The sequence below is a fragment of the Taeniopygia guttata genome, chromosome 20 (assembly GCF_048771995.1).
Source record: "Taeniopygia guttata chromosome 20, bTaeGut7.mat, whole genome shotgun sequence".
Classification (NCBI taxonomy): Eukaryota; Metazoa; Chordata; class Aves; order Passeriformes; family Estrildidae; genus Taeniopygia; species Taeniopygia guttata.
The window spans coordinates 12,782,373-12,809,380 of record NC_133045.1 but is presented as its reverse complement, the minus strand read 5'-3'; the positions used below and the strand labels follow the sequence as shown (position 1 = coordinate 12,809,380).

At 48.9% G+C, this 27,008-nt stretch overlaps 2 long non-coding RNA genes across 3 annotated transcripts in view; one reads left to right on the top strand and one right to left on the bottom strand.

Moving 5' to 3' along the window:
- LOC121470959 (uncharacterized) overlaps window positions 1-26,629 on the bottom strand; it is a 29,791-nt gene extending 3,162 nt beyond the window's left edge. Inside the window, exons 1-6 of one of the 2 annotated variants that reach the window (XR_012051539.1) lie at window positions 24,396-26,629; window positions 14,081-14,173; window positions 11,261-13,134; window positions 6,922-7,187; window positions 5,925-6,019; window positions 139-5,438 (exon numbers count right to left, since the gene is read on the bottom strand). This is a non-coding gene — a long non-coding RNA (uncharacterized lncRNA). Of the gene's footprint in view, window positions 1-138; window positions 5,439-5,924; window positions 6,020-6,921; window positions 7,188-11,260; window positions 14,174-24,395 lie in introns of both variants that reach the window. The other variant, XR_012051538.1, reaches the window with a different exon arrangement.
- The window catches only part of LOC140680352 (uncharacterized), a 27,797-nt gene continuing 14,950 nt past the window's right edge, over window positions 14,162-27,008 (top strand). Inside the window, exon 1 of the long non-coding RNA XR_012051540.1 lies at window positions 14,162-14,532. This is a non-coding gene — a long non-coding RNA (uncharacterized lncRNA). The remainder of the gene's footprint in view (window positions 14,533-27,008) is intronic.

Genomic DNA, 27,008 nt, shown 5'->3' with positions numbered 1-27,008 from the left:
CTGTGTCACCTGCCCCAGCTCCAGGGATCACTCCACTGTCCCCTCACCGGCCCCATGTGCCAAATTGCACATGATAAGCTCTGCTCCAAAGCACATTTTTGTCAGAGGCTAGCGAGATAAAGCCTTAAAATAGCTCACCATGACATCCATCAGGGTCTGTGCCACTGCATTTCCCACACGCTGCCGTCCTCCCTGCCCAGCTTCAGCCAGGACCATCCCTGCAGGAAGGCTGGTTCCTGAAATGCAAAGCAGGACATGCAGAGCTGCTCCTGCCCTGCTGCTCTCCAGGCAGCATGGCACTGAGCACGGCATGGCACTGAGTGTGACGTGGCTCTGTGGGGCAAGGCTCTGCCTTTTTGGGGTGCCCTTCTCGTACAGGCCCCACTGCAGGGCCCCCATCCCATCCTTGGCTCGCTGCAGGAGCACCGCGTCCTCCCGGCCTCTCGCAGCCTTTGGCTCTGGCCGAACACCACTTGGCCAAGTCCCCAGCATGGGAACAAAAGCAGAGAGCCCCAGGAGGGGCCAGGGAGCTGGGGGAGGGAGCAGCTCCCTGCACAGCTCCTCTCCAGCGCTGGGCATGGAAGGGAAGCATCCTCTTTGTGCCTTCGTCACTGCTGGTGCTGCCCCGTGTCCTTCAGGGGTGCTCTGGTGGCTCTCTCAGTCTGCCTGCCAAGGGGTGCCAGCATCTCCTCCTGGAAAGACCACTTCCAGCTCTTTCCTTGCAGGGTGAACCCGCTACTTTAACCCCTCAGGTGCCAGCTGGCCAGCACCGTGCCCTGGCCATGCTTCCTGGGCTCTGCTCTGGCAGTGCTGCCAAGCGAGTGGCATTCAAAGCTTTAGCCTTTCTCAGCTTTTAGGCACATGCTCCAGCTCTCCCTCATTTTGTGTTTAGCTTTGAGCAGCCAATATCACGTCATATTTAAAGGCGTAGTTTCAATTCATATCTATCTTGTTTTTTTTTTTTAATGAAAAACAAGATTAAAAATAGTCATCAGAGAAAACAAGCACTGTAATGCCCACACAGATTTTTTAAACACTTTCAAAAATGCCCATGAGAGCAACTGCTTTTAAGTGTTGAAGAATGACTGTGGAGACTTTGCAGTGCAGACATGGCTCTAAGGAAACAAAGCATTTTATACAGAGGGGAAAACATAGCCCAGGTGTTACTGCACCACAAACCACAGCTCCTTCCACTGCACCTGGCTCACACCTGGCTGGGGGCAGGTGGCCCTGCAGAGACATGTTGGGGTTACTGGGAAAGCCATGCCAGCATCTGCTGGCCATGCCAAGGAAAATCATTCCATTTCCTCTGCGCTGTGCCTGGGAGGGGCTCATGAAGCTCCCCAGCTCAGTGTCACCCCCAGTCCCAGCCAGGCACAGCACAGGCTGTTAAAGCACACCAGGAGATCCTGAGCTCACAGGGATGTCACCTGTGCCAGCAGGATCCTGGGGTGCTGAGGAGCCACAGAGCCCACCACAGCTTGAACTCCACTCTGTAGGCTGGATGGGGCTTTTGGGGGGTTGTTTGGGCTTGTTAAGGGTTTTCCCCAACCTCCACGGCCTCGCTGCCCCCCCTTAGAGACACCAGCAAAGCCCCAGGGACCCATGTGCTTCGGGGAGCAGCGACGCAGCACAGCTCCTAGCCTGATGTGTTTGGGACAGGGCTGGGAGGAAATCCAGCAGGAATCATTGGAAGTGACCCTGTACTGCAGGGAAAAAGGGAGGTTTCCCCAGCAGAGCCCAAACTGTGCCAGCACCCATGAGGCACAAAGGCTGCCCCCCCCAGTCTGACCACAGGGCTGCAGAACCAGTGGGAATCTTCCTGGTGCAGATCAAGAGCTTTTCTGAAGCCCCTTTTAAAAAGCTGGTTCATCCCCAGCTTTAACCAGCCCTTTGCACACCAGAGTGCAGCAAACTCTGGGCCTTCTCAGAGGCACCAGGATGCTGAGGCCAGGGGACAGCTCAGCTCAGGGGAAAACCACTCTGGAGAGTTGCAGCCTATCTGGAAAAAGGGTTTTAGCACAGCTGCTGTGGGCAGAGTACAGGCAGCAGCACTGCCTGACACAGCACATGGCACAGCTTTGGCTCTCCCCATGGAAATGGGAGCATGGCATCACTGCCCACGTGGGAAAGGCTCAGCTCTGTCCCCTTGGTGCCCCAAATACTGACAGGATTTTCTTGGCAGCATGAATGCACATCTGCTCATGCAAAGCTGCGGGTGGGTGCCGGGGAGCTGCAGCCGCCGCCGGCGCAGGAAGGTCGCGGCCATGCACGGGTGCCTCCCTGCATGGGCCAGCCTCCCAGCTCCAACTTTGGGCCTGAAAGGGCTTCCTGCATCCAAAACAGCCACCCCTGCTCCTCTCCTTGCCTAGAGAGCCCAGGCTGAGCCGCAGCCCTCAACATGCAGGCAGCAAAAAAGCTCCTGTGTGTCACCCCCCAGCCCTGCAGCTCTGCTGTCCCTGGCAGGCTCAGAGAGATAAGGCTGGAGGGTGATCACTTCGTGCTGTCATCAAGACAACACAAAGCCTCGATGCTTCCAATACCCATTTTTTCCCTTAATTGTTCTATTTCCACGCGCCTGTGCTGCACCACTTGCCAGAAAAGCCAAGTGCTGATCATTGTCAGATGGTTCACACAGAGGTTTCTGCTTTGTTTTGTTTTTTCAAGGATCCAAGATGATAGGGGGATGGAGAGAACTTTGGTCCTCTGCTTAAAATAATTTAAGCTTTTCACTGTCTACGCCAGGCTCAAGCAGAATTTGCATAACAAATGAGCTTCTCCCCACACTTCAACCCCGGGTTACCCCTGCAGCTCTTGCATGAGGTGGCTCCATCATCTCCATCATCTCCATCATCTCCATCTCCCATCTCAGCCCTGAATCTGGGGAGGGTTGTACATTTTTGGCACTTTTGTCAGTCAAATCTCTAAACAGCCTCTGGAACATTTCACCAGTAAAAACATTTGCTTGGTGACCAACTAATAATTCCAGGCGTCTTTTATCTTGCTGTAAAAATGCCACAAAGCAGCTGGTTAGTGGAGGTTTCTCTCCAAGCTAAAACCTGTTGACAGCAGGACCAAACACTGACTTTCCTGCAATCAGCAGAAATGGCCTCTCTGTGCTGGGCGTTCTCCAGGCAGTGATGGACAAGCACAAAGCACAGCTCTGGGAGCCTGTTTGGGTGCAGAAAAACCGAGCCCTGAAAGTTTCACAGAATTTTTGTTTCACCCCTGAGACAGATTAACACTTTGCTAGTTCAGATGGATAAATTATGCTGTTGCTATTTAAACCAATTTCCCCGCAGAATGTTCCAGAGAACACCTGCTGCAGTGGCTGAGGTCACGATTTCCAGCCCAGCAAGAAGATAAAACTGCTGCCAGGGTCCACAGTCAGACCTGCTTTGTGCAGAACCACATCACCTCTGCCTCTCTGCCAAGAAACTGGGTGAATTTTCCAGTTCCCATTCTCCTTCTGGGAGGCAGAAAGTGGGGGAGGAAAGCTTACATACCTTCATGGAGATCTGAGAGGCATCAGAAAGGGTTTTTGTGAGAAACTGGATGGAAGCAAATGCTATCAGAGTCCAAATGCCCCATTAATTATACCAGAATATCATTCTGGGGAAAAGGGAAGTCCCAGCAGTCCTGCAACAGTCTTCTTAGACAATTATTAAAAAAATGTTGCACTTACTCATTTTGAAATGAGTTTTTGTAAGGGTTAGATTTTTCTTGCATGACAACACATTGTGGGTACATAATTAAAAAATGAATCCATGACCAGTCAGAAACAATCATTCCTCCCTTTTTAATTTAGAGTAAACTCTGAAATCTGCCTCTTTTTTTTTTTTTTTTTTTTTTTTTTTTTTTTTTTTACATAACTGTAATTATACAGCAAACCTCCAGAAGCCTTTGCAACACAAACATCCCCAGGTCCTTTCTGGGCATCCCCCTGATATCAGTGAGTCACTGCAGCCCCCACAGCTCCAGGTGGAGGGCACACATCCCTCCTCCAGCCTGTTTCCCAGCATGGGAAATGCTGCTCACAGCTCCTGGAAACCAGGCAGCAAATGCTTAATATAAGTTTTGAGATTCAACCGACCCGGGCTGTGTCTGTCCACAGCAAACTCAGAGCATCACAAAGTGATTCTCCTGAGTCATTTTTCTGGCCTGTGTGGGTTTGGGCCTTGTTTGGGTGGTCTCTATCAGGCTAGAGCCACGTGTAGCCCTCCTCCTGTGTGCTGCAGCACTGTTGATCCCCCCAGAGGGAGCAGAGCTCAGGGCAGGCATCTCCAGCAAGCCATGGTGGCTTGGCTGTGCTGCCCTCAGCCCTGAGAGCAGCTTTGAGTTGTGGCTTTCCTGGCACAGGCATGTCCCCGAGCTCCCCTGGCCCTCCTGCTGTCTGATTGCTGTTTGGGATGCTGCTCTGAGATGCTGCTCCCTCCACATGCATCACTTGACCACAAAACCATCCTCCTTTACTTGCAAACCCCCCAGTCTCAGCAGCTCCGCCAGGCAGGAGACACCAACACACTCCTGGCAGCCCTGAGCAGGGCAGGACAGGTGCCCCGGGCTCACCATGGCTCACAGTCCGACCTGCTGGGCTGCTCTGGGTTTTGTTGGACTCCACCAAAGCCTGAGACACCATATGGCTCCCGGGGATGCTCCTCTGCAGGGTTTGGTTTGCAGCACGGGAGTGATGCCTGGCAGAGGCAGCAGAGCAGCTCCCCCCACCCTGTTCCAGAGTGGCCTGGGGTGACAAATGGCTCTGATGGCACCAGGGTGTCCCCAGCCCACACCAGTGCCCAAAGCATGGAAAATACATTCCTGGTCCTGGCTGTGCTGTCCCAGGGGCTGCTGTGTCCCAGTGGAATGGGAAGGGAAGCTCTGCCTGGGATTTTGGAGAGCCTTGTTGTGGGCTGGAGGGGCAGGTGGGGTGGCAGGGGGAGCCAGGATGCTTCTCTTGGTGCCTGCTAAGAAGAGATCAGCCTGGAGCTGCCTGAGCTGCTGCACAGGCCCCAGAGATGGAGAGGCCAGGAGAAGTTTGCCCTCAGGCTAAAAGAGCCTCCAGCTTCCTTCTCTCGCCCCCATCCCTCCCTGCCTCCCTTCTCCCACGTGTTTTGAGAAGCTCATCCCCAAGAACTGCTCTCATCCAGGCGTAGGCACCACCAGACCTCTCATCTTGGGGCACCACCTTGGAACTGTGCACTGAGAACTGGGGAAACTGAGGCACGTACAACCACCAGGAAACTGCTGCAGGCTGTTCTCATGTGGTTTGGGAGAGACAGAACGGACTGCTGTGCTCTGGACCTTTAGTTTGACCTTCCCCCAGCAGCTCCTTGTCCTCCTCACCGTCCCCTCCCCGAGCTGGTGCCAGCAGGTGACAAATCCTGCAGCTCCAGTTCGTGCTCCCCACGGGTACCAGTAGCTGCTTCAACGGTCACTGGCTAAAAGAGAACAAAAACACCAACAAAACACCAACAAATAGTTTGTTGACTCTGTTCCCAGGCAAATAAAAAAGAATGGGTTTGGATCGTCACTGCTGTCCCTTTGTTTACCGAATGCAGTAACAAAACAGCCAGGAAAGAAAAAAAAATTTCCCTGATAGCGAGAATTGATTGTGGGTGAAGCAGGCTGGGACATGCCCCAGGGAAGGAGGGCCAGGCTCTGTGTGGATCTGCTGGGGATGGGAAATAAACGTGCTCAGAAGCACTTAAAGAAACCTGAAAGGGCCAGCCCTGATTGCAGCAGTTAGAAGTGATATATTCTTGGCATGGAAACAAAAAGCAAATTCATAGCAGGTTTGGAGCTGATCTTACTGGCTTACATGGGATTTTATACTTAGGTAATTCTATTGTTGGCTGGAGCTACCTTATTTATGCCTGAATAAGGTCCTGATCCTGCTAACATTTACTGATGTACTTTAGTTTTACCTTTGCCCCAAGACATCCTGCTGATTTCCCTGCAGTGAGGGTAGTGCCTGTCTGCAGAGCTGGGCCTTTGCAAGAGGAAAATCTGTGTTGTAGCCCTGAAACAGAGAGGAGATTTTGCAGCGAGTCACTAACTCCCCCAGGCTGTGGCTGTCCCCAGTGGGACACTGCCAGTCCCAGGCAGGACACCCCAGGCTGTGGCTGTCCCCAGTGGGACACTGCCAGCCCCAGGCAGGACACCCCAGGCTGCCAGTGCAGCCCCACAAAATTCGGGGAGCAGTGGGGGAACAGCCTCAGCACAGAGGGTGCTGCATGGAGCTCTGAGTCTCTGCAACTCAAACCACCAGCTGAACACCGAGTTTACCCTCATGCCACCCCTGTCCCCAGGGCAGACCCTCCAAGCAGGCTGCTAAACCCATTCGGACTGGTTGTGTCCATCCAAGAAAATGGCATTTGTTGTCAAAAACACCGTGTTTACCCTGTTAGCTAAAAAAGGCGGATTCATCCATCGAGCACTGTCCTGTGACAGTGAAACCACCTGCTTTTGAGGAGCAGGAGAATAAAAACCTGTCTGAGGTGGGAGGAGGATGCCCAGGAGGAGAAGCTGTGGGCTCACCCACAGCAGCCCCAGCGTGAGACCCCAGCGAGATGTCCCCGCGGCTCACACGTCCCTCCCATGCTGCTAAAATCAGAGAAATGGAATCAAAAGGGGTTGTGAGTCCCGGAGCAGCTGCTTTCCTCCCTGCTGCTGCCAAGCCTCCCCGAGAGCATGGGGAGAATTAATTTGCTTTACAATGGGCTGCCGGGTGTCTGCGCACCACCTGCAGCCAGCCCTGAGGGTGTTGGGGAGCCTGGGGGTCCCCCAGAGTGAACCCCTCCTGTACAAACCCTGCTCGGTCCTGGGGACCCCTGGTGAGCTCCCAGTGCCACTCCCCAGCCCCGCAGAGCTCAGGTGCTGCCCTACACCTCGGGGCTGTGGGGCCTCCATCCCAAAAACCACCTGGCAAAGGCCGCCAGCAGCAGTGGCAGGGCTGGGAGCGTGTCCAGGTCTTCATCCCACAGCCCCGGTGGTGCTGTGCACCCGGGGGTGATGGGGTTGATGTCCACCCAGCTCCGGGATGCTGCTGTGACCACACCGAGGTCCTGTGCCGTGTCTGGTGAGGCCGCAGGGCTGGAGACAGCACCCAAAGGCACCCCCTTCAGAGGAGCAGCTCCTCTGAAATGGGCTTTGTTTATGCTGTAGCAGCCTGGAGAAATGAATATTGCCTGCCCGGAAAGATTTAAATATACATAAAATTAGAAGGAGGAAGTGTTAGCTAAAATTTCATACTTCTGGAAGGCAGACGGTTCGTTAGCAGTACTTTAATGAGGCTCTAACCTCACTGTAATGCTTTTATTAATGCTCGTTGCTTACTGAGTGCCAACTGCTTGGCTCCTCTCCGACAGCCCGGCTGGCCCACAAAGAGAGGGGCTGAGGGGTCCTTTGATGCAAAACTCGAGCACATTTCCCCCACAGCCAGGACAAGCGACAGTTGGTGAGATGAGACAGCCCCAAACTCAGCAGATGGTGCCCAGAGCAGGCGAGGCAGCGAGAGCAGGGTGGGCAGGAGGGGACACAGGAGGGGACAAGGGAAGGGAGAAGATGAGGTGCCAGTTATGCCAGTGCTTGTTCCTGTTGGCTGCAGCCGGGTCAGCGTGAGTGTCAGGACACGAGCAATGGCAGGACATCAAGGATGGATGTGCTGGAGATTTGGTGACAAGGGCAGGCAGGGGGAGGTGCAGGATCCAGGAGCTCAGCACTCAGCCTGCTCTCCCTGCTCTACTGCTGCAGATGTCCCGTGTGCTTTGAGCCCAAGGCTGCATCCAGATCTCACCTGCTTTGCTCAGACGTGAGTCCTTAATCCAACAAACTTCCAAACAGCCAAGGCACCCAAAAGCCCCACTGTGACCGTGAAGGGAGAGCCTGTGCCTTTGAGGTGCTCCCAGCCCTGCTGTGGAGCTGATCCAGCTGAAGGAGAACCAGGAGAGGATGGAGTCCCTCCTCCAGCCCCTCTGCCCTGCCCTCGTCCATGCTGCTGGCTGCAGAGAGGAGAAAGGGACACCAGCTGCTCGTGGGGTGATGCCCAGGGGTGAGCACACCTTCGGACGGGGCTGTGCAAGGCCAGAAGGACAAGGATCACCCCAGCAGCTGCTGGGACACTCCCCCAGCCCTCCTGGGAGCCGAGGTGAGCATATGCCGTATGCTTCTCCTCCTGTTGCTGGAAACACTCTGAATAGAGGGATTAACAACCACCCCTGGCAGCCTGAGAGCAGCGAGCCAAGGCTCCGGCTGGTATTCCAGCACAGCAGAGAGCAGGGGGGCTGCTCAGGAGTGGGAGCAGCTCCTGGAAGCCTCACCCTGGCCCTGCCAGGAGGGTGCCAAGTGGGATGCCACGCTGCTCCTGGGCTCTCAGCACACAGCCAAGGGCAGCAGAGCTGGGTCTGCTGTCCCACCATTGTCCCATGGCTCCAGAGGCAACCAGTGAGCCCTGGCAGAGGGAAGTCCAGCATAGTGTCACAATCAGCTGAAACAGGCTGTCATGTCATTTCAGTCACCAAAAAAGAGGGAAGAAGATTATTCAGAGAAAGGAGGAGGAAGCCAGCACAGAGGAGGCTGCCATGGCACAGAGCGAGGGGTGAAAGAGGGTGGAGGCAGGAATGACCAGGGAGAAAAGCTCCTGTCCTCAGTGCATTCTGCCCAAACCACCAAGCTACACAGTCTCTGAACTACAAAATTCACAATGTATTTTTTTTCTCCATGTAAAACTGACAGATTCAAAGCCAAACATGGAAATATCTCAGGGTGCTGATGTGCATTTTTCCTGTTACAGTTGCTCTGAAATCTGGTCTGCTTCTTCTGAAGAAAAAAAAAAAAAAACAAAAAAACAGAGAGAAAAAAAGAAACAGGATATTTTCAAGTAAAATTAGTTATCTGCAGTCATTTTTTTTAAAGTGACTGCTATAGGTAATTGGGAAATTGGTAAAATAAAAATGTTTACCCAAGTATTTTTTTGCCAAAATGGGGTGTGGTTGTTTGTTTTTGAAAATATGACTCTCTAAATTTATCAGAATTCAGAATGAAGCAGAATCTAGAAATGAAAACGAAACGCAAAAAAATAAAATAGGGCAAAATGGAATGGCAAATGCTGTGAAATGTTCATCTGGAATTTACAGCAGAGTCTAAAGCCCTCTCTCACCAGACAGTAAATTCTTGTTCCTAGAACAATAAAATAGTCCCATAATAAATCTTTTTAGTTTCTACTGGCCCCATCCAAAGCTTCCCTGCACTGACAGTGAGACCTTGCAGGTCTCCAGGGGCTTGGGCATCACTTTGCACATGACAGCAACTGTGCCAGCCTGAAACACAAAGTTCTGAATCCCACAGCTCCTGTGGCAGAACATGAGAAACTTGGTATTTAAAATGGATTTTATCCAAAGCATAAAGCAGAAGAGTTTTGTCCCAGTGCAAAATGGGAAAACAAGGTAAAAAAATGAGCACATCTGTAAACAAGATGCACATTGGCAGCCCTCATCACCCTGGCAAGGGTAATTGCCCTCAAGTTTAATCAAGGTAGAAGGAGGGGATTTGGGAGCACCACATCCATGGCACACTTCCCTGCTTTGTCACATCACACTGAACACTCGATAAAAGATCCCTTTGAAGAGGAGCCAAGCCCATCCTCACTTGAGTGCGGTGATACTGCACTGGGTTTGCTGAGCTGGGCTTCCACTTGGGCAAAGAATTTGTAAGAGGCAGAAAAAAAGAGTAGGAGTGAGCAGACAGTGTTGCAGCTCAAATAAAGCAAATTAATTATTGGGGTTTGCCTCTATTTTTTTGCTGGCAGTGGGACAAACAGACTCCTGTATTAGTAAAATGTATCCTTCTCTATAGATTTGGGTATGTGCCAATGCAGATTCAAAAATCACTTCCCATCTCCCCAAAATCATGAGATGGGTAAGAAAATAAATAGAATAAAAAACCTAATAGTAACAAAGGGTTTTCTTTTGTGTCTGTTTCTGAGCTGTTGCCCTGCCAAGGTAGTTTCAATAGAACCTTGGTTAAAGGAATATTAAGGAAGGGAAGGTGAGACTTTCCCATCATTACACCAGAAGAGTTTAGTTTCCCAGGAGAGCAAATCTGTAATTCGATGAGATCACTTCCAGCTGACAAATCTGAAGTTTGTTTTTAGAAGTCTAAAAAAAACAACAAAAAATAACTTTAAGGAAAAAAAAAAAAAAACCCAACACCCAAAGGCAGATCACTTGGGCATTGGGTATTTGGACCCAGCCAGAGCGGATAACGTGCCATCCTCCTGCTTCCCAGTGAGGGTAAAATTCCCTGGTTGTCTTAGGGAATTCCCTGGTTTCCTTTGGGAATTCAGCTTGGGCAGAGGTGTGAGTGGTGGTGGATCTGCTGCCTCTGCCAGACAGCAATTTCCCAGTGCCATTTGTGTGTGGTGTGACCCCAGCCCGGAGCAGGAGGGGCTGGTGGCACTTCCACTCCAGGGCTTTGCTCCTGGCAGGCACGGAGGAGCTGCTGCCCATCCTGGGCACCCACTCACCAGGGGCTGATGGAGACATCCTCCCCCTCCTGCCCGTGCCAGAGCCCCACCCAGAGCACAAACAGCCTCTGCCACCATCCCTGCCCCCTTCCAGCCCGTGCCCAGCTCCTCCAGGTGTTGTTTGCTCTCCCAGCACAGCTCTTGTTCAGAGAGAGCACCACAAAGGCTCGGGGTCCTTGCTATTGATTCCCAGCCCCAGCCTGGCTTTGTTGAGGTGACCAAGTGAGTGGCAGGTGGTTGGTTCTTCTGCTTATTTCCTGCTGGATGGGGACACCAAATATTTGCTTTCTGAAATATTTTGCAGCAGCTCCACTACAATTAACAGCATCAGCTGAAATGCTCAAAAAGGGGTGGGGGAGTGCTCCTGTGCCTTTGCTAAGATGACACAGAAACTCCTGGGCTTTGTTGCTTTGCCATGGAGTGCATCTCACAGACAGCACATGTGATGGATTAACCTTTGGCTTCACGGGAAGGTGCCCACAGGAGTGGATCTGGACTCCTGGTTTCTGATCCATACCAGACCACTCTTAGGGAACAGCTTTCACTAACACAAGTACAAATGCAGAGCAGTTACAGCACTCACCAAACCAATCCTATGGCAGCAGAACAATTTAGGCCTTGCATTTCAGGAACAACAAAACTGCCTGAGGGTATGTGCTAATTACAAACTACTCCTATCATTCCGGTTTACATTGCAAGACACCATCCAAACAACCAACCAGAGGAAGAGTGACTTACCTTTGATGAGAGAAAGCTATGATCAAGCATGGATGTTGCATTCAAGGCAAATTTAGGGAAGGCTGAGCCAAGTCCTCCTCTGTATGAGCTGCACAGACCGTCCAGAGCTGTTGTCTGTAGTAAAATCATCAAGTGACATTTCCTCATCTGAGACCTCCAGAAGTGCTGAGTTCTGGATAAGTTTTCCCTCCCTCAAATCACACTCACATCATGGCCATATTTCAAAAACAGATCAGGAATTTTGGAGACAAAATTCTCCATTGCTGAGATGTCCAAAGACCTTTGTGCTCCAAGGTCCTCACAATGTCTCCAGATGCAGCAGAGGCAGTGGGGGAAGGGTTTCCTCCAGCCAGGGACCGCTGCTGCAACAGGGATTCAAAGGCAAAACTCAGCAGAAGCTTTGCAAAAAGGAGACACCTACACAGAGCACAGGACTGCTTGGGCCCAGTGCTGCATCCAAAGATCTGCTGGTGAAATGGCACTGCCTGCAGGGTGGCAGAGGATGGATCCATCCAGCCTGGCAAGTCTGGGACAGAGACTCTGGCCAGTGGGTTCAAGCCATGGCAGCCTCTTCCCCAGCTCTCCCTGTCCTTCATATCCTCTCCTGGATGAGAGAGGCAATCATTTAGGAGTGGATTTTTAACTCAGTGCCATGGATCACTGATAGGATCAGGCCCACAGACCATGCAGGGTATGACTCAGTGCTAAGCACCTTTTATTCTGCAATCTTCCTAGGCAGACAATATGCTTTTGGCTTCATGCATTCTGCAGTTTCTCTCTTTTCCTTTTTGTTCTTCTTTTTCTTTTTCTATTTTTTTTTTTTGCCTCTTGTAAAGACTTTGCTATGTCAGAATCTGTCAAACAACTCCTTGTGCCATGTTTTCACAAGAATCCTACTTGCTGGCCGGTGCCAAGCTCCCTTTTAAACAATACTCAGTGAAGCATTGCACTGCCTGTGCTCTGCTCTCGCATGCCATATTTAGACAAAAGCCAGGGAATTCCCTGCCCTAGGATGAGGGCTTGAATGAGTGTGCTCTTCTCCTACCTCAACTAAAAAAGCATGTGTTTCCATCAGCCAGACCTTCCACCCAGCTTTATTCTTAATTCATTCCGCACTTGGATTTATTTACCTAGAAATCTGAAATGGGGGGGAAGGAAAATTTAAAGAAAACAAAACAAAACAAGTGAATGCGACCACAGGCACATGCTTAGTCCCACTGGGTCCATTCCCAAAGAAACCAAAACCAGTGGAACAAAACCACCCAAACCCCACAATGACGAACGTGAGAAAAACACGCAAACCCCACCCCAGCGCACAGCTGGCAACAGCTGGATCACAGCCACGGGTGGCTTTTAATACATTATCCAGGGCAAGCGAGCAAAGAGCTGAGAGTGCCCAGGGGGCTGTGGCACACACCTTGTGCACACCTGCGGAGAAAAGGGAAGTCCCGGAGGGGCGGGAGCGGTGCGGGAGCGGTGCGGGCCCCGGGGATGCTCCTGATGATGCCGCGGGGTCAGTGGGGCTGCGGAGCCTCCTGCAGCGCTATCGGAACGCCGCATTCCGCAGCACTGTGCTCATCGATCCCCGCAGCCCTCCGGCATCGCTCCCCTCGCTGATGTTTGAATTCTTTGCCGTACTTTTGTCCGCAGCCTTCGGGCCCCCCAGATTTTTTGACGTGTGGTCCTTCCGCTGGCTGCCAAGTCTGCTGGAGGGGATGTCAGCCTCGCAGCGCCAAAACAGATGCTGTCCATGCACTAACTCTGCTGGAACAGCTTCAGATAAAGGTCTGTCTGCCTTCCTCCTCTGCCCCGTGAACGCTGCAAAATATTCATTACATCTGCCCCAAGAATCTCCTTAGGAGACAATCTGAATCCTGAAATTGAGAGGCAGAGCACTGTCAAGTACAGTGTACATGGCCTGAAACATGGAATGAAATACCCAGAAAAACAAGGCAGAATTTGCACTAGATTATTGCTTTTGTGTACATACATAAAATCCATTACAGCTGTATCAAATATATCCATAGTGCTGGTAGTGGTGATGGGGACCTCACTGCACACAGGATGCAGACAGGCACCTTTTAACTGCTGTCACTTAATTCTGCTCTGTGTGGCTTGAGCTGACATCTTAACTGAGACATCACTCAAGCCTTGACTAGCCTGGTGCTCCTGGTGTTATTGCTGCTGCCAGGAGCATTCTGGGGACAGGGAGAGAGGAAAGAAATGATCTGGACAGAGCTGTAGAGTTATGAAATGCACCCGTAGGATCATATGTTCAAAAGCACTCAGTTCCTGTTTAGGAACCTAAATGAAGTTGGCAGGATTTCAGAAGTGCTTAGCATCTATCAGCTCCTACTGAGAACATGCTGAGCTCTTCTTAAAATTGTCAGAGAAAAACAATTTGAAGATAAGAGCCAGCCTGTGGCTTACAATTGACATCATTGTATGGGTCTTCAGAGCAGCCTGGCAGGAGCAAGCATAGCTGCTTTGACAGAAGATATTGTACATGAATCCACATCCCCAAGCACAGGGCCAGGTCTGTAAGCAGTCACCCCACTGGCTGCCTCCTAAAGAGCTCTGCACCCCAAGGAGAATGCTGCACTTTGTGTCAGTGATGCCTTACAGCACTGAGTAAGTGGCCATGCCAGGACTGACCACATCAGTGGAGGGAGAAGGACCCAGATGAGTGCTTAAAAACTCAGAGCATAACCCACAGGGCTGCAGGCAGGACAACTGTGAAAACATCTGGAGAAATGCACTAATGTGGGCCTAACTTATATTAGGTTTTGACATATAATTAGTAGCAAAACTAATTGGTACCTTCTGTCTTTGAACCCCAAAGTGCTCTTCGTTCTGAGATGGTGTGAAAGATGTTTTCTCCCAGTGGTGACAAACAGTGAACACCATGGGAACCTACAACAGACAGAAAGATTTGTCAAATCTCTCTAAACACTTCCAGAGGCATCAATCCAGCAAAGAACTGAATCAGCAGCAGTCCCACTTGCCCTCCTGGAACCACTGATATATTTAAAAGGATGGCTGTGAATTCAAATCCTCCCACTGCTCACAGCTCCTCCAGCCCTGAACCAGCTGAACCTTGGTACACACCAAAAAAAAACCCAAATCAAGCACAGCAGCTTGTGCCAGGCTTCAGCTCACTCATGGACATATTATAATGCTTGAAGGGGACTAAGAATTAATTCTTCTCATCAAGATCCTCTTTTACACAGTGTCCTTCATCTTACACTGAGATTCTGGAAGCTATATTCCAGGTAGGAGCAGCTTGCTTATCCTTACTTTCCATGTATTTCAGGGGTTACAGTGTCTGTCTGCCCCTTGGCTGGCTATGTTACTTGGTCTAATTCCATAGAAAAACTCCAGAGATTCTTTTGGGGGCAGCAGGAGCTGAAGGATCTCGTGAATCTTGCATCCAAGAGGTCCCTCAACTCATCTTGGTGTGGGAGGTGGAGCTATAATTTAATGTACTTCTCTAGATGAGGGTGCCACACCTCAGTCAGAGCTGCCAGAGGACACTACCCCTCATGGCATTAGGACATCACAATTTTTTTTTCTCTTTAAGCTGAGGAGAAGCTTACTTTTCTCAATAACAGCTGAAAATCCCTCTTGTTGAAGGTGGAAGCAAAAATATTGATTTCAGAGGAGCTCCTGCTCCTAGCTCAAGGACCCAGGAGAGAGATTAAACATCATGCAATCAAACACTGCCAGACTTTACAAGTTCTGGCCATATTGATTTATCTCCTGACATCTTGACACGATAGCAGAACAGCAGGAGAAAGCATAGCACTATTTTCCATTCTGACTAAAACAAGTAGTCCAAAACATGCATGAATTTAATTTGTCACTCCTCAAATATAATGACTCATTATGATTCATTACTCCCAAGTATTCTAGCTCATTTTCTACAGCTAATTAACCTTGTAAGCAACAATTCACCCAACAGAGGATCACTCTATTGCCATGGGGAGGCTGCACTCTGCCTTCTCCTGCAGGAGAACAGAAGGGCTTGCCATGGTCTGGCCAAGGGGCACTGCTGCCCTTTCCTCCTGGAATTTGTTGAATGGGGACAGCCTGAGAAAACTCATTTAGAAAAAAATGGAGAATTCTCCATTCCAGTGAGCAACATATGCTCAATCCAAACACAGCCTCCTTGGGAGCAGGGAAGGGCTGGTTGGCCATAGCTGCAGCCACTGAGGGGTAACAAATACTTGTCCTTTGCACAGCTGAGCTGAGCTCAGCTAGGCAGGAGAGAGGAGGGTGGCGAGGAAGGTAAAGATATTAATGCTCATCCTGGAGCAGTGAGAGGAATGGTGACTGGTGCAGCTCCCTGGGATGATGCCCTGTCCTAGGGAAGCCATGGGCTCACACAACTGGGTGGAGCTTGGACAAGACCTTTCAGTCTTTCTCTTGGTCCCTTTTATACCCTGCACAGATCTAAACATCCTCTCAACTTCTCGTATATATTTAGACCAAAGAAAAACACCATTAAAATGCCAAGGAGGCTTTCAAGACAATTGTTATATGAAACTAGCTTCAATCCTAAACTCTGCTCCTGTGAAATTACTCACTGGACAGCCCATTTTAATCCTGAATTACTAATTAAGTGCTGCTGTCACTGTCAGATGATTGCTGTTTCCCAGGTCAGGAAAGGGAATTTTAACAAAACACTGCCTGACCCCAGGGATTTACAGGCAGCGACTTTTGCATTAGGCACCACGGTATAAAGCCACAAAATCTTCACTGCTAAAGTCTTCCTCATAAAGCAGCAGTGGCGAGAGCTGAGCACTGTTGGTGGTTTTGGAGCACCAAATGCCATTTCCCTGGCGTGCTGCTCCCACGGAGGCGGCACCGAGCTCGGCAGCCCCAGTGAAACCCAAGAGCTGTGTCCATTTTTAGAACCAGCCTGCCAAAGATCTGCTGCATTATCTGGGCAGCACGTAAGGGAACAAGATGAACTGCAGCTCCCCCAGCCACTTATTTACCTTCTGTTTAAACAGAGCCTCTGCAGCTCCCCGCCCGTGCTCCCACTTGCTCGGCACCTCGCGCAGGGATGCTGCTCTATTTTTAAAGTCATGCTGCTGGCTTTCATCTGAAGCTGCTTGGGGTTTTTTGGATTTTTTCTTTAGTTCACATAGTCTTTAAACTAATTTAAAACATGCTGGCAGATAAAGGTGATGAGGGGAGATACAGCAAATGCGCCATGGTCGGTATTGCAAGTTGAGATTAAGGCAAGAGGTACAACCCAAACAGCATAAAAATGAACATCTAAACTCAATGATTAGGGCCAGGCAGCGGGAGACCTTGCTGAGGGGACCATCTTCCATCTATTTGGAGTGGGAATCACTCCAAATTTGAACCAACCTATTTGAACCAAGACTTTAGGATTTGTTCTGGCAGCAAACCCACCGGGGTGCTCACAGCAGGGACAAAGAGCAAGTGGCAGCTGTGAGGAGCCCTGTGAGGGAATGTGGTCCCCTGGCACAGTTTGAAGCAGTCTAGGGAGTTAAAGGCTCTGCTGGCTCCAGTCCTGAGCCCACAGGAGCAGCACTGCCTTCAGTGGCCTTGCACAACCCCACAGGTGGAGGAGGCACTGCTGAGAGTCTCCAGCACTGCAGGAAGGTGGAAGGGTGCCAGAAACACGTGGCATGAAAATCCAGTGTCCCTATCCATGGCTGTGACCCCAAACCAGGATGAAATAAACACCCTTGAGCAGGAAGGCTGTTCAAGCTTGACCCAAAACCCTCAGCAGCTCTCAGCAGTAATCAGAATAAAAGTGTTGAGGCCATGAACAGTGACAGGTTGTAAATAGGGAAGATGGTTGACTACAACAAAATGAGAAATCATTTCCAAAGCGTCACATTTTGAGAGCCTGGAGATTTCCTAGCCCACGCCTTTGGTCTAGAATTTTCTCAGCTGATGTTCAGGTGTTCTGCCAGCACTGCAGAGCTGCCCTGAGCATCCTGCTGCTGGTCCTGGCTGTGCTGCACTGGGCAGGCTGAGCTGGGCTCCATTTCACATTCAGGACATCTCTGAGAACTGGTTGAAAGAGGACTCACGAACGCTCCCATCAGATGCTGATGGGCCTTTTTGTGCCAGGAAAACGGATGTGTGCAACAACAGCAAAAGTGCCTGGAAGCTTCCCAAAGGCTGAGTGAAATGGGGGAATGTTGAGTGGCACCAGACAAAAGGAGCAGTGATTTAATCTCCACAGATGGGGAGGAGGGAGCGGTGTCAGGAAAAGCAGGAGGATGAGATTAGCTAGGCAATAAAATGAAAATGAGCAAGAGGTGGAGAGAACTGTGCTGAGATAAGAGGAGGTGGATTACAGGGCTGGCAGATGGAAGGGGAACAGGCAGCCAAACAGTGAACAAAAAACAGGTAATAAATCTGTAGAAATTGTCATCAACAATGTTAAATACCATTTTCAGGCCATTTCCTCCAAGGAAGTAAGTGGTTATGGCAGAGGGATGTGCTGTGCCATCCCTTCAGGGTGCAGTGATGCTGCCTCCAGCCCCAGCCACTGCAAATGGTCAGCAAGGTGTGTTTGCTTGGACCCTCAACTCCTGCAAGACAGCCAGAATCCTTTCTGACACATGGATAAGCAGCCCTTTACACAAAAGGTGAAAGAAATTGCCTCTTTCCTGAGGGCCTGACCATCCATTTGCCTCAGCCTAATTCAGGAAAGCGACACCTCGGCTCCTTTGCTGCTGAAAAGAGAATTTCCTCCAGCCTTGCTGGAGCACATTAGGCCGGGTATCTCAGTTCCGGGTGATAAGGCAGCTTTTATCAAGAGACTTTCATTAATGCAGTTTAACTGGCAATAGACAACTGATAACAAGCAGACATTTGACCACAATTTAAGTCATTAAGCCCTTGACCACCATGTTTTAGGAAGATAATCTCTAGAATATCTTAATCTGTGTCATTTTAGCAAAGCTTTCCAAATCTGTGAATCCCCCAGCCTTCCATTACCCAAGGCAGGTTAGTGCCTGCTGGCAGCACATCCATCTCAAGAGGTCACTTAAAATAATTTATTTGTCATCTCACTTTAAATCTGGGAGAGGAAATCAATGGACAAAGAGAAGTAATTGCCCAGTGAGTCTGAGACCTCTTCAGGACAGGGACACCTTGTTGCTCGTGCCTGGCCCAGCAGGGTTTGGGCAAAAGAGCAGCAGCAGTGGTGGCTCATATGTCATTGCAAACATCTGTGTGGAATAATAAATACCTGTTTTGAGCTGAACATTTCCCACCCAAAACTGGGGCAAGGTCAGATTAACCCTGTCCCTGCTGAGTTGGGTTGTGTGCCTGCCCTTTCTTTATTCCCAAATAGAAACCTCTTCCCACTCTGCCCCTTTAGCTCATTGAATGTCTCTCCAACCTCCAGTACAACCAGGAGAGGACACAAACAGATCACAGGGTGCTGTCTGGGGAGAGGGATGAGGTCAGGGGGAAGGCATGGAGAGCCTAGGTCAGAAATTCCTTGTCCCAGACCCCTCTGGAAAATCCCATTCCTCCCTGTCAGGGATAAGAAACATTTCTACCATGCTGAAATGAGTGCATTTAAGAGCATTATTTTTTTCCCTAGGAAAGCACTGTGGTTAGGCAGTTCTTGGATAGACTGTGGGAGTGAAGTGCAGGAAATTCAACACTCTGTTATACCCCAGAGGTCAGGCTAAGGGTCCCTTCAGATTTAACCATACATTTTTCCACCCATTACCAAAAACACCCCTCCAAAACCCCCTCCAGTCTTCCACTCAGCTTCTAGAAAACTTTTCAATCACAAGATTTGATTGCCAAATGTTAATGAAGAGGCCAAAACCCTCAAGATCCATGTTTGACTCCAGTTTTTATGGCAGGCTGGCAGCCAGGAAGGCTCTGGGAGCAGCATTCCCTGGAAAAGCCCAGAGCTGTAGCCTGAGGGCCTGGGGCTCCCAGCTCCACAGGCACCTGCTCCTCATCTGACTCCAGGAGCTGCTGCATTTCACAGGCTGGGAGGTTTCCAGCTCATCCTGCTGGAAACCATAACTGAAAACATTGTCTGAACACAAACCTCTGCTGTGCCCAGAGAGGAGGAGCAGCCCCCACCCAGCAGGGAGAAATGGGCTTCAAGGAATGGTTGGGCTGAAGGGGAGGGCAGCAGGGAATGGTGGCTCTGAGGGAGGTTTTACAGGAGAGCATCAGGCAAAGAAAGTGCCCAGCACTGACTTTCCCAGCTGGGATATGCCCAAATCCAAAATCCAGCCCAGGAGGCTGCAAATGCTGAAATCAGTGTGTCGGGTCCTGGCAGCAGGTGTTAGGAGGAGCTGATTTCCACCCCAGGATTAGCAGCAGGATATACAGCACATTCCCTCTGCAAAAGTGTGATCATATCAAAGCTCCATCTGTACTCAGGCTGGAGCTTGGAGCTATTAATGACTACCGGGGGAGAACTAACATTTTTTTCTTATTACCAACTAAATGAGCTTCCCACACCTTGAGAACGAACCATTCCTTTTTCTTTAAAGATATGTCCATACATACCTTCATCTTTCAATACAGATAATCTACACATGTCTAGGGAGAGGGACAGTTGCACACATTTTAAAACCCAGAATATTTAAAAAGCTGTATTTATACTAATTTTTAAGAGGAGCTCAACAGTTCTCAGCTTGGATGCAAAGACACATACTTCCACTCTAGGAAGTATGGTCGATTTTTTTGGCCAGGAGGAAAAGATAAATAGTAGATGGTGCATTTCAGCTGGCTTTATCTAACTTTGGTCAAGAATTTAAAGCTTTGCACTGAGCACCAGCACATTTCAAGCTTCAGCTGTAATTCTCTTCTCCTGACAAGAATTTGCTTCTAACAGAGCCTATCTGTGACATGGGAACCAACAGGCTGAAGCTGAAACCAAGGCTGTCAAGCTCACTTCACTTATTAGTTATGAAATGGGAAAAACCAGCAAGCAGTGTTGTCACAGTGACAGTGACACTGCCTTTCAAACGGTGTCAGCACTAAAACCAGCTATAGATTATTTGGAAAGTGATAAACATTGATCTCGTGATCCTATTCTGGGCTGGTCCTGTGACAAAAAAGTTAAAAAAAAACCCCTAAATCATCAAAACAAAACCAGAAGCTGACAGCCCCGAGCAGTTGGCACCAAGGGTGAGGCAGTGCCTGGCTGTGGGTGGTGACCCCTCTGCCCAGTGCCAGCCCCTGGGCTGGGGACAGGGTGATTTACACGGGGACAGCTGCTGCAGCCACCCCAGGATGGGCTGCTGCAGGATGGGGCTGCTCCCAGCCCCAGGGCACCCAGCAGCTTCCAGCTGCCTCTTCCCTTCCTCATTTTTTTTTGAAATTTTAAGGCAAATCTATCCAGTGCCAGGCTGCCCTGCTGGTTTGCCCTCACAGCTCAGAGATGGTTTCACAGAGAGGTGAGCTGCTGTTGTCCCACCAGCCATCCCAGCAGGGCTTCCATCCCCAGGATAACACACGCCTCCCCTGAGCCTCCCACCCCTGAGGTCAGTTCAGACGCTCGGAATGACTTTTCCTAATCTTCAGCACGTCAAACCTTATTAGTTGATTTTATTAAATCCCTCTCCAAACATCTCTGAAGTAACACTTGGTGTTGCTGTATCCCAAAATAGCCGCTCAGTCTGAGCTTTTGGCAGCCAGCACAGAGGCTGGATGAGACCCTGGAGAGTCGGACTAAGAAGGAAACTCGCACCCAACCCACTTGTCCTTTTGACTTGCACAGCCCCACACAGCCCCCAAACCTCTTTTACCTCAGGAACTGTGAGCATCACTGCTTCTCCAGCTGCCTTGAGCTCCAAACTGGGCCCAGGACAAAATCCTGCTGGCAAACAACTCCAGTTGTAGAGGATCTGCACTGATGGTGCAGCTGCAGGAACCTTCCACCAGCATCCAGATCATTCATTACTCCTCCTGTTACAACAGCCTTTTATTTCTGCTGTCTGAGAGGTGAGATACCCATGGGACAGAGGTACAAAGCCCCTGCCACTGTTAATTATTGAAAGCATTTATCACTGCATCTCAAGTGATGAGCAGGTGGCAAATCTTGGGTGAGCCATAACATTTCCATGAGAGGATTTTAAGGGGAAAGACTTGGAGGAAATCACAGTGCATTTAAAATGTAGTATGAATTCATATCAGTGACTGTTTTGACACAGCTTTAACCTCTGACTAGAGGGGTTTACAATTGAAAAGACATCTGGTAACAGACAATTTTGCAAGGTAGACAATTTAAAAGACATCTGGTAACTGATGATTTTTTCAAAGCCAGAAGTCCATTACATACATTCAAATGAGCTTGAAAAAAAGCTCACAGGCACATCTGGTGTCATGAACAAGAGCTCGGAAAAATCCCCATTCTCAGTTGCAGTGCTGCTGGCTTGGCCAACAGTGAAAAGCAGCACAGAGCTGACCCCAGAGGCTGCAGGGACAGGATGGGCTGAGCAGTCTGAGCTGGATTTTAATGCAGCAGGTATATGGCTTGGTCCTCATCCTTCCTCTTAGAGCCAGCTCAGCTGTCTTGGTCACCTTTCCTCATCCTGATTATCACCTTTCTACTCCCACATACAGAATTATTTACATCTTTTCTGTAGAAGCAAAATGGTCAGATTCAGCCCTGAGCCAAAAGATCCTCATTTGGCCCTGGATGTGTTGAAAGCATGGATCACACACCAGAGCTGCAGCACAGAAAACCTGGCTGTGTAAGTACCAGGGAATTCTGCCAAAAAGACCAGGGATTTTGTCTGTAGTCAGCCCTTGGAGAATGCTTTCTTTTACCAAAAAAAAAAAACCTATATAGAAAAACTCCATCTCTTGCAAGCTTATGAAAGCATGGCCATGTGCCACGGAGGTTAATGGGCTCCGCACCAATGTCCCCCTCCATAATTCAAATGGCAGGAGCAGACTCTAAGTTCCCCACTCTCTCTTCTCTCTCTTTTTTTGGTTTTGTTTGTTTTAAATAAAGCCATTAGACCCTTGAAAAAGCAGCCATTACAAACTGTGAGAAGAGTTTTCCAAACAGCTGCTGAAGGTGCTGAACAGCCCCCCGCAGAACCAGAAGGAGAGTTTTCCACTGAGAAGTTTTCCATGTTCTCCCCTGCACAGAAGAAAACGCTGAGAGGGAAAAAACACTGCCTTTGGAAAGGGAAAAAGTTCTGTTCCAGTCTCAGCTGAGCAAGGTGTGAGCTCCATCTTCCTCCCCAAAGGGGATAAACTGAAGATGCCACTTCCCTCAAACCTGACCAAAAGTTTTGCACATCCCACCACGCCCATGCTGGCACAGATGCCCCCAGGACCAGCTCAGCTGCTCTGAGCTCTCTGCACTACAAAAGCAGCCTTGGTCTTTCCTCCTTCACAGGGACAAACCTTTCAGGCTGAAAATCCCCTTTCCCTCTCCCATTCCATCAGCTGACCAAAAACCCCACCAACACCAGGGCACTGTGAGTTGTCTCCTGAGCAGGCTTCCCCAGGAGAATGACCTGAAGTCCCATTCACCAGCATCTGCTTTTCTTCTGTTGCATTTAATAGGAATTCTGTGTCTCGAGTAAGGGGAGGCTCAGCCCTGAGTTTCTCATCTGTCACTGTTCTCCGGGGTTCATCCTATCTGGAGATTTTCCTGAAGCCAGGCTGGCTTAATTCCAACAAGTGGGAACGAGCTTCCATTGCCCCTCTTATCACTCCCTGCCTTAAACAAGTTTGACCTTTTGATTGATTTGAACTTTGGGCAGCATTAAAACACTTGTTCTGGCAGATGAGGTCAGTCCCTCAGCTTTCTGCAGTGTGTAATGGGGCAGTTAATGCCCCACTGGTTTTAAATCATGCCATATTCCCAGCTGTGAGGACAGGGAAAGAAAACAAGCTCACAGAGGTTGTCCCCTGACATCAGGCTTGTGAGCAGTTCCAGCTCCTGCCTCATGGTAACTTCTGGCTGCACACTATGCAAAGAAAAAGAAAGCTTTTAAATAGTGTAGAAAAAGGTCCTAACTCCATCCTCCTCTCCTCTCCATCACCCCTTCCTGACTTCCTGAAGCTGTCCATGCAAAACCCCTGAAAATGCCTCCTGCAAAGGATTGTTGTCTCACTGCTGTCCTTGGGCAGAGGTTTTTAATAACCAACAATGACAAACAAAACCTCGGGAGTAAAACGTTTCCATGGCATTTAAAATTGACTTGGAAGGGAAGATACTTCGTCCAAACACATAAATATTCCTCAAGCTGTCACAAGCCAGAATTTGTAACATCATGGTATATATCCAATTGGAAAGGGGGGAAAAAACCCAACTGGAAATGGATTACAAAGAGCAAGTTGAAAGAAATGCAAAAATCAACCACACGGGGAAAACCACACTGGAGCAAGCCCAAATCTTTTCATCACTGTAGAAGCATTTTATGTTAACGTGAAGAGGAATTTATTCTTTTATTAATGCAGGATTTTTTTTCTTTTCTCTGCCATCCCTGCAGGACTCGACATAGACAAATAAAAGCCCTGTCAGTGACTTCATTGCTCTCAGTGTTATATAAAGGGGTTGGACACACTCTAATGGGCACTTCTCTAGGGCAAACAGGAGTTAATAATGGGCATTTTTCTCCCTGCTTGCAGAAGAATCCTGGTGAATTTAACAGATTTTATAATGTTTGCTTATTTACAGTTATGGTTGTAAAAAATACAAGAGGAAATCTTAGTTGTAAGAGGGAAATTTATAGAGAAACCTAAGCATTGAGAAAGTTTTTCTTCAGCGGGTTGTCTCACGAGCCTCCCCCATGTTGGTCATTGCTGTCAGAGGCCATGGCTGTGATCTCTCAGATCATCAGGACACACCCAGAGGGAAGGACCCTGTTTTTCATCATTCTGAGGATGGTGTAGCCACCACTTAAATAGGTGGGTTGCTGCATCATCTCTCTGAGTCTATAGATTGATTTTTAGGTGCAATAAATTCTAGACAAAATGCATGAAAATCTGGAATATGCTCATCACAGCATTCCACTTCAGAAGTACAACCCTGGGGCTAATTTCCTAACCATTAATTTCCTGTATTGCCCCAAAGCTCTGCAACTGCCTTATTCCTTTACTTCCTGCCAGCTCTAGTGAAGAATCTGGTGCTACTTACCCAAAACATCATTTCTTCAGGGAAATAAGGCTGAACCTCAGGTCTGAGGGGTCTGATGGTCAGGGTGCACCAGTGGGGGCCCAGCAGCTGCTCTCTGCTCAGGGTATCCCAAAGCACTTCCAGGGAGGCACAGCCCTGCCACACTGACTGCACGGGAATACAAAGGGAGGCAGGAGAGCAAGAACATCACTTTTCAGAGCCCATCACTCGACACTCACACTCAGAAAAATCCCCTGGAGCCCTGCAAGGGCCTGAACATCTGCCAGCAGGGAGAGGAGAAAACAAACAATACTTTTTAAATTTAATTTTTAAAACAAGCACACAAATGTGAGCGCCCATAAATTATACATAGCAACATTCTGTCCTTCCCAACCCACTCACGTTTGAAAAGTTAAATAAAGCAAGTTATCTTGTAAAATATTAATTAAAGTAAGCATTATATTGGGCCCCATGAATCACTTGGTGTTCAATATTTGCAGTGTCACCATGGTGAGGAGCTGCACCTAAGGACAGTGCTTTAGTTATAGAGACCAGTGAGCTCAGCCATTGCTACTGGCTTCCCAAACTATCAACCTGTCATCTGGGCTAGGACAGCTCAGAGAACATAAAATGAGGCTCCAAAATCAGCATCACTGTTTGAGGTTAATCCACAGCTCATGCCAGCTGTAAAAGTGAAGGTTACAAACACTGGAATATCTGCAAGAGGGAAGCACTGGCTGCTAAACACACATGGACTGAGATAAAATCAAAGTGAAGATGAAACTGAAACGCGAGCCAATGAGTTAATGGGATAGAATATGAAGTGTGAAAGCTTTAATGATCACAAGAACAAGAAAATAAAGTCATTTGAAAGCTCACTACTACTCCAGAGATTTTATACAGCCCAGTTTCAAGGCTCTAGGTCACTGGGGAAAGTCTCACAGATTATATTTCTTGGGAGGGGCTCTGCAGAATGTGCTCCTACATCCCCACAGACCCAGGGGCTGCTCACAGGTATTTGATGTCTTGTGAAAAGCTGTGCCTCATGCCTAGCAAAACTGCAATAATAGTTGCAATTTTAGTAAATTTAGATCCAAGTACAAGGTGGGTGTAGGTTTCCAAATGTGAGTGAACGTGGGGAGATGACCCACACACAGTCTCTGCCTCCTGGTAGCCAGAGAATTTTGCACAAAGTGCCTCATGTGGCCACTCAGACACTGAGTATTTCTATATTAAATCAGTCACAAGAAGAACAATTTAGAATTGTTAAGCACGACATCTGGATCAGACACTGCCAAGGCTGTTGTTTTATCAGGCTGGCTCTCCACTGGGGGGATGTTTTTGGTCCCTCCCCTGCTCTGTGAGGAGATCCAGCCCTTCCCTGGCACTCTGTGCCTGCCCAGACAAACCACAGGGCAAAGCAAACCTCATCCCTCCTCCTGCCCTGCTCCCAGCCCCTGATTATCTCAGATCATCAGTGCTTTGGGTGACCGAATAAACAGGATTATGCTCTCCCAGTGCCTGTTAAGTCACAACTGTGTGGCGATCCTATTAGTGGATGGCAGCGGTGTGGGCACAGCCAGGCAGGAGATTAGCTTGTGCTTGCTCTGTGGAGCTGAAAACAGCACCGGGAAATTTTTAATCTCCATGAAGGGGACACTAGAGCTCAGAGAAAAAAAAAAAAAAAATCAAATTCATCGTTATTATCCTTCTCAATCAGCTGCCTTGCTAAAAAAAAAAAAAAAAAAAAAAAAAGGAAAAAAAATTTTAAAAAATTCCCAATTGACAAAGTCATAAGTTCCTTTCACTGCTAGAGCAGCGGATTTGGGATGGCAGTGACAAACATCTTACATGCGCTGCCTTTTTTCATCCCAACTGATCCCAGGATGCTTTACAAGTGCTGCATGCAAATGGCACGTGGGATTAGCAGCACTTTGCAGTGCCTGCCTCTGCTCCCACTGAGGGTAGAGGGAATAGAAGTGGGACTTGCTGTTGAGTAAAATGTGAACCAGGCTGGAAAACAGCCAGGACACTGAGATCAAGACTTGCATTCATTTGGAAGCTGCTGCCACAATGGCCCTATTGATCAGGACTTTGGGTTTACGTCTTGTCCAAAACAATGTGGCAACCTACAGTGGGGCATGAAATGATGCTATTTTAAACCTGTTGGTAATTCATCATTATTTATTTTTCAAGTGCTCAAAGATAAAAATATTGAAAGAACAAGCAACGGGGGAAATACCCATATCTAAATTAAAATCTTCTTACATAAACTATCCAGATTTTAACACAGCAGCACGCAAGCAAAGCCAGCCAGTTCCCAACCCTCTCATATACATGCACACAGAAAAATAAATTCTTTCAAAAGAAACTTTGAAGATCATAATTAAGCATGAAAGCTACCATATATTAAATTATACATCTAGTAAAAAAGAGTCATTAGCCCAGCAAATGGGCTGTTAATGATTTCAGGTTTGCCTAAGGCCACGAGCTAATAAACTAGTGATTAACCAGCATTTCTGGGCTGCTGCTGCAAGCTGCAGCCTGGTGTCACAGCACTCGCCCAGGGCTTGGGAACTGCAGAAAAACCAAAACCAAATGAAAAAACCGCACTGGATCTGGGCCACAGAAACT